Below are 6,165 nucleotides of genomic sequence, written 5' to 3' on the forward strand. Positions count from 1 at the left end.
TCAGGTTTCACCTATTTCCACTTGAGATAATCGCATACGCCCAAATGGATAGTTACCTTAATGATAAACAGCGAAAAATGCAACTGGTTTCACATCGGGGGGTTGCATAGGAAAAAAGTTATAAGGGTTAGAATTCACAAAATCATTATAACAATAAAACTATTGCACCTATCTCCATGAATTCAATTGCTTTTGAAAAGGGCAAAAAAATAGTAGGCACGGGTTGTTGTGTTTTTCTCGAGAATCAAATTAAGGAGGTGAATTACCCTTATATATGTTCATATTGAATCTCTTTAAAATGGCAGTAATTCTTTTTTTTCTTATTTCTTTTCCTCCTGATACGTTTTTTCTTCAAATTTTCAATATCTACATCTCAAACAATGGTTAGATTATTCTCAAAATTACATTTTCATAACTGATTTTATGAAACAGTAACTGTGGTCACTAAAGCTACAGTTGTCAATATCATTTCCAAATATTTATACACTAACAAAAAAAATTAAAGGGTAAAAAACTTGAGAATTTTTAATTTTTATTTTTGTCATGATCATGATGTGTTTAACGTAAAAAAACGTGACCCTTACATTTTTTTATTGTTTGATCGGTTGCAACGAGTAAACGATTCGTTAGATCGGAATGTAACTTCGTAGGATTTTTGGGGGTATATTCAGCTCTAAAAGGCATACTCAACAGATAACTTCAATGGCAAAGCCCATTGCTGAACTTATCGAGGCACAAAAAGCCGCCAATAAGGCTCCTCACTCGGAAATTCAGTCGAGAAAAGGTAAGAATAATTTAATCGAATATGATTAAATCGTCACATAACCTGAAATGTACGAATCTTCCACATGAGGGTCGTACGAGGCGGTTCCACACGAACCTAACCTAGTTCCATACGAGCAATCGAAATGGTTATGCCAATAGATTTATTCCACACGAATAATATCTATACTATAAGGAAATATCGTCACCCCCTTTTACCGATTATGTCAACAGTCCCAATAAGGATGTTGCTGAAGAATCAGTAACAGTCGTGTCAACAGGGGAGTCGGGTGAAAAAAAACCCAGAGGTTAAGAAACTTGATACTGAGGTAGAGGACGGTGAAGTTACGATTGAGAACGATGACTACCAGGAGCTGCATTATGAGCTACTGGAGGGATTGGGCGAAGAAGTCACAGACTCTGACTGTCAGGTAAAGGTTAACGAGAAACTCAAAAAATGGTGGAAAGGCTGGATGGAAAAAGGCCTTTCAGAAGAGGTTAGGAAGGAACTCCTTAAGAAATATTCCAGAGACGGTGTTTTCGTTACTGATGCACCTAGAGTCAATCTTGAGGTTCAACGTCACCTTATCGAGATTGCCAAAAAAACGGGACGAGCACTTCATCCAAACACAGAATTGTGTAGGAACAGCTCTTTCGTCGCTGAGTGCAGCAGTTTCTATGCTGACGGGAGTTTTAACAGAACCAGTCGACCAGACTCTTCTTTTAAAATACTTCTGGGATACGGGAAAGATGCTATCAGATATTTTTCACCAACAGTCAGATGCTCGAAAATCTTTTATCACGCTGACATTAGACAAAGATCTGAAGCCGACTCTTGACGCTAGTATATCGGACGAGTGGCTGTGTGGTCAAAAGTTGACCGAACAGGTTAAAGAAGCGAAAGCTATAGTAAAGGCCGTTTCTACATTAAAGGCAGCTGATAGACCAATCGTTAAAAAACCGGCTGTTAGAGGGTTTGCCCAGGGAAACGGGAGAGGCCCACCTGTTAGATCCAGACAGGTGGGCTCTTACCTCTCGAAGAAATTCACGAGCGCGAATTACTGTCATAGAGGCTCGACAACATCAGCGAGAACAGCGCAGAGAACCAGCACAGACAGGAGCCAGACGTCGAGAAAGATATAGTCGCCGGGGGTAATGAGGTTTCTCGTAAGGTGAATGGAGTAGGGGGTAAGCTGAGACATTTTGTTGGACAGTGGAGAGAGGTAACAGACGACAGTTTTATTCTGCGCTGTATTGAGGGTTGTAATATCCCGTTTGAGAACGTTCCTGTCCAAGTTTCCGAGCCTCCGAAGCCTACATGGTCCCCTGACGAGCATGCGAGAGTCGAAGCTGCGATACAAAAATTAATTTCGAAGCAGGGTGTAGAGATTTGCGTGGCAACTGAGGATCAATTTATCTCAACGTACTTCCTCATCCTTATGTCAGACAGATCGGATAGATTTATTATTAACCTTAAAAAACTTAACGAGTTTGTTAAGGCGTCGCACTTTAAGCTGGAGGATTTACGATCGGAAAAGAATTTGCTTCATAGGAATGCCTTCATGGTTAGTATTGATGTAGAGGACGCCTATCTCCTAGTATCAGTGGAAATATCTTGTAGTAAAATCCTTAGATGCAGATTTAGGGGCCAGTTATATCAGTTTGTCTGCCTACCTTTCGGCTTATCAGTCAGCCCGTATATTTTTACCAAAATTATGAAGCCGGTCGTCAATAATCTCAGATCTCGTGGTTTTTTTATCAGTGATTTACTTAGATGATATCTTGTGCATTGAGAATTCTCTCCAGTCATGTAAAACGAACGTAGAATACACGATCAGGGTCCTAGAATCCTTGGGATTCATAATAAATTATTCGAAGAGCTAGATTACTCCTAGTAGGAGGTGCAAGTACCTTGGCTTTATCCTAGATTCGCAAGAATACCGAGTGGAACTAACATCTAGAAAGAAATATCAGGTAGCGTCGCTCTTGAGAAGCATAGAGGCTTCATAAAAACTAAGATTAGGACTATCGCTCGCGTAATAGAAATTTTAGTAGCCTGCTGTCCAGGTATAGAATATGGTAAAGTATTTTTCACCACACCTGCGCGGAAAGTTCGCTTTTTTGCCCTGTTTTCAGGGAGGAAAGTGGCACTTTTCGGCCCTCTGAATTTGTTGACGCATGCGTGAAACAAATTCAACCTCACTTTACACAATGCAGCAATCTAGCAACGACTTGATATTGACATGTTCTTCTTTGACGTGTGACGGCGAATATCGATAAAAAAATCGTTATTTATTTCGATCCTTTCTGAAATCGCGAAATAAAAAAATCGAGAAATGAGTTCTTCGGTGGATTCCTCCGATATCGAAAGTGAAGAGAATGAAACGACGAGGAATATTGCAGCTGAAGCAGAGAGAATAACGAACAATCTGTTACCACAGAAATCGGGTATTCGGTACAATATCTGCTACGATGAATTCATGGCATGGGAATTAAAAAATAAAATCAACTCATTTTCGGAAGACGTCCTCCTGGTATATTTCAATGAGCAGTCGCGAAAAATGAAACCCTCGACTCTGTGGAGCCGCTGGTCCATGCTCAGAAACGTTATTCTCCTAAAGCAACTTGAACGAATACAAAAAATTGAAAACTTTCATGAAGAACAAATCTAAAGGATTTATTTCAAAGAAAGCGGAAGTTTTTTCTTTCACTGAATGTATGAGGTTCATCGATGAAGCTCCGGATAACTTCTACCTAGCAATGAAGGTAAATAAAAAATATACAGGGTGAGGCACTAACTATTGCCACCTTAAATATCTCGGTAATTACCGACGTTACAAAAAAATATTTCAGACAAAAGTTTGATGGTGCGAAAGGGGTCATCAAATGCGACCATTTTTTTCATTTCAGTGGAGGCGCTGACGCACGGTGAAGTTCACCTCCACTTTTTTAAAGGGTACGATACATTTTTTTTCAACCTTCTTGTAGAGCATGGCGAACTGCATAAAAAACATCCGGGGGTCAAAGTTGTTCAAGGTCATTCAAGATCAAAAAGTGACATGAACTTTATTTTTATGTGAAATGAACTTACTTTACATAAGGTGCGTAGAATACAGATTGCGTAGAATTTCTTACCACTTCGGCACTGATTTTTGAGCAACTGAAAATCCATATTGGCTCCGGCAAGTTGCACACCAGAGACCGTGGGCGGTGAATGTATGGTGTGAGATTATTGAGGACAGAATTGTAGGCCCTTATTTCATCGAAGGGAATCTTAATGGTAGGAAGTACACCACATTCCTTCAAGAATCATTAGGTCCGTTATTGGAAGAAGTACCTTTAAAAACTAGGAACAGAATATGGTATCAACACGATGGGTGTCCGGCACATTTTTCGCTGATAGCTAGAAAGGAGTTGCAACGGAGATTTCCAAATCGATGGATTGGACGCGGAGGTGTATCGTGGCCGGCTCGTTCGCCAGACTTGACGCCTCTGGATTTTTTCTTGTGGGGATACTTGAAAGATCTTGTTTACAAAGAACGTCCAACTACGCCTGATGATATGCGAGAGAGAATTGTTCGGGCATGTGATTCGATCAGTGCCGAAGTGATAAGAAATTCTACGGAATCTGTGATAAGGAGGTTGCAGTGCTGCATTGATTCCAATGGCAATCACTTTGAACACCTTATGTAAAGTAAGTTCATTTCACATGAAAATAAAGTTCATGTCACTTTTTGATCTTGAATGACCTTGAACAACTTTGACCCCCGGATGTTTTTTATGCAGTTCGCCATGCTCTACAAGAAGGTTGAAAAAAAATGTATCGTACCCTTTAAAAAAGTGGAGGTGAACTTCACCGTGCGTCAGCGCCTCCACTGAAATGAAAAAAATATGGTCGCATTTGATGACCCCTTTCGCACCATCAAACTTTTGTCTGAAATATTTTTTTGTAACGTCGGTAATTACCGAGATATTTAAGGTGGCAATAGTTAGTGCCTCACCCTGTATATTCAAATTCGTACAGAATGTACGATGTTGAAGTTCGCATCGATGGTATGGAACGACCACTGATTATTTTTTATAGTAAAGCACTAAATTTCTTTTTCATTTGAAAACTGAAATTACTAGAAGAATTGAAACGATTGCTTTGAGTATCAAAATAATTAATAAAATATATATTTCGTTGAATTCAAGCGATGCAAACTTGGATCTCACAAATTTATCTATTTGACAACTGAATTTATATAAAAATAGGAACGAGTCCATTAATTATCGAAAAAATGAATTTATTCGATTTTTTACGACACGCTTTTTCATGTTGCAGGTGGTTCTCATATTTGGTATTTGTGGTGCCCTAAGGAGCGCCGAATTTGTCACACTGAATACCACTAATGTTGAGGATACGGGGACGCAATTTGTCGTAACGGTTCGGGACACCAAAAATTACTATCCGCGATCTTTTGTTATCGGATGCAACTTTTATGACAAAGTCAAACTATATGTCACCCAAAGACCAGAAGACATCGACTCAAATAGATTTTTTATAAATTACCAAAAAGGAAAGTGCACGCGCCAAGTGATTGGTAAGAATAAAATCAGCGAAATCCCGAAGACAATCGCACTATATTTAAACTTGGAAAATGCAGCTAACTACACCGGACACTGCTTCCGCCGGACATCTGCCACCTTGCTGGCAAACTCGGGTGCAAATTTGTTGACTGTCAAGCAACATGGAGGATGGAAGTCGAGTGCAGTTGCCGAAGGTTATGTCCAGAATTCGTTGGGAAATAAAAGAAAAATTTTTGACCACATCGTAAATTCTGAACCCTCTACATCAACGGGAAGACAGCATGCAGCCATTCCAGCATCGTCCACCGAAAACCCAGAACCATCAGAACCGTCGAAGAAAAGTCCACAACAATCAGCATCGTCAACCGAAAAACTACAAGAACCAGCAGCCCCAATAGATAAATCAGACTCCGCTATTACTGCTCCAAAAACACAGAAGTCACCCAGCTTGGTTCCCAAATCACCATTCAAATCGATCGAAAACATCCCACCAGCTACAACATCCGGAAATGCAAAGAAAAATACAAACAATCGGAAGAGAAAATCAACCGGGATCATGGATGCAGAGGGAATTGAGTCGCTTACTTGGGATAATTCAGTTTTGAAAATTAAAAACTGTAAAATCAAGCAGCTCACAGTCAATTACTGTAACTGCAAATCTGGAGAAAAAGAAAATTAATTATGTGTTCTTCGAATAAAAATTCAGTATGCAAAACTTAAATTTTTTTCGAATGTAAACTTCTTCTTGTATGTATTTGAACTGAAATAAAAAAACGTTCATGTGTGGTTTTTGCCCCAAAAAAATTATAACTTAATTGTGTCCTTCTTCAACCT

Source organism: Venturia canescens, chromosome 2, assembly GCF_019457755.1.
Source record: "Venturia canescens isolate UGA chromosome 2, ASM1945775v1, whole genome shotgun sequence".
NCBI lineage: Eukaryota > Metazoa > Arthropoda > Insecta > Hymenoptera > Ichneumonidae > Venturia > Venturia canescens.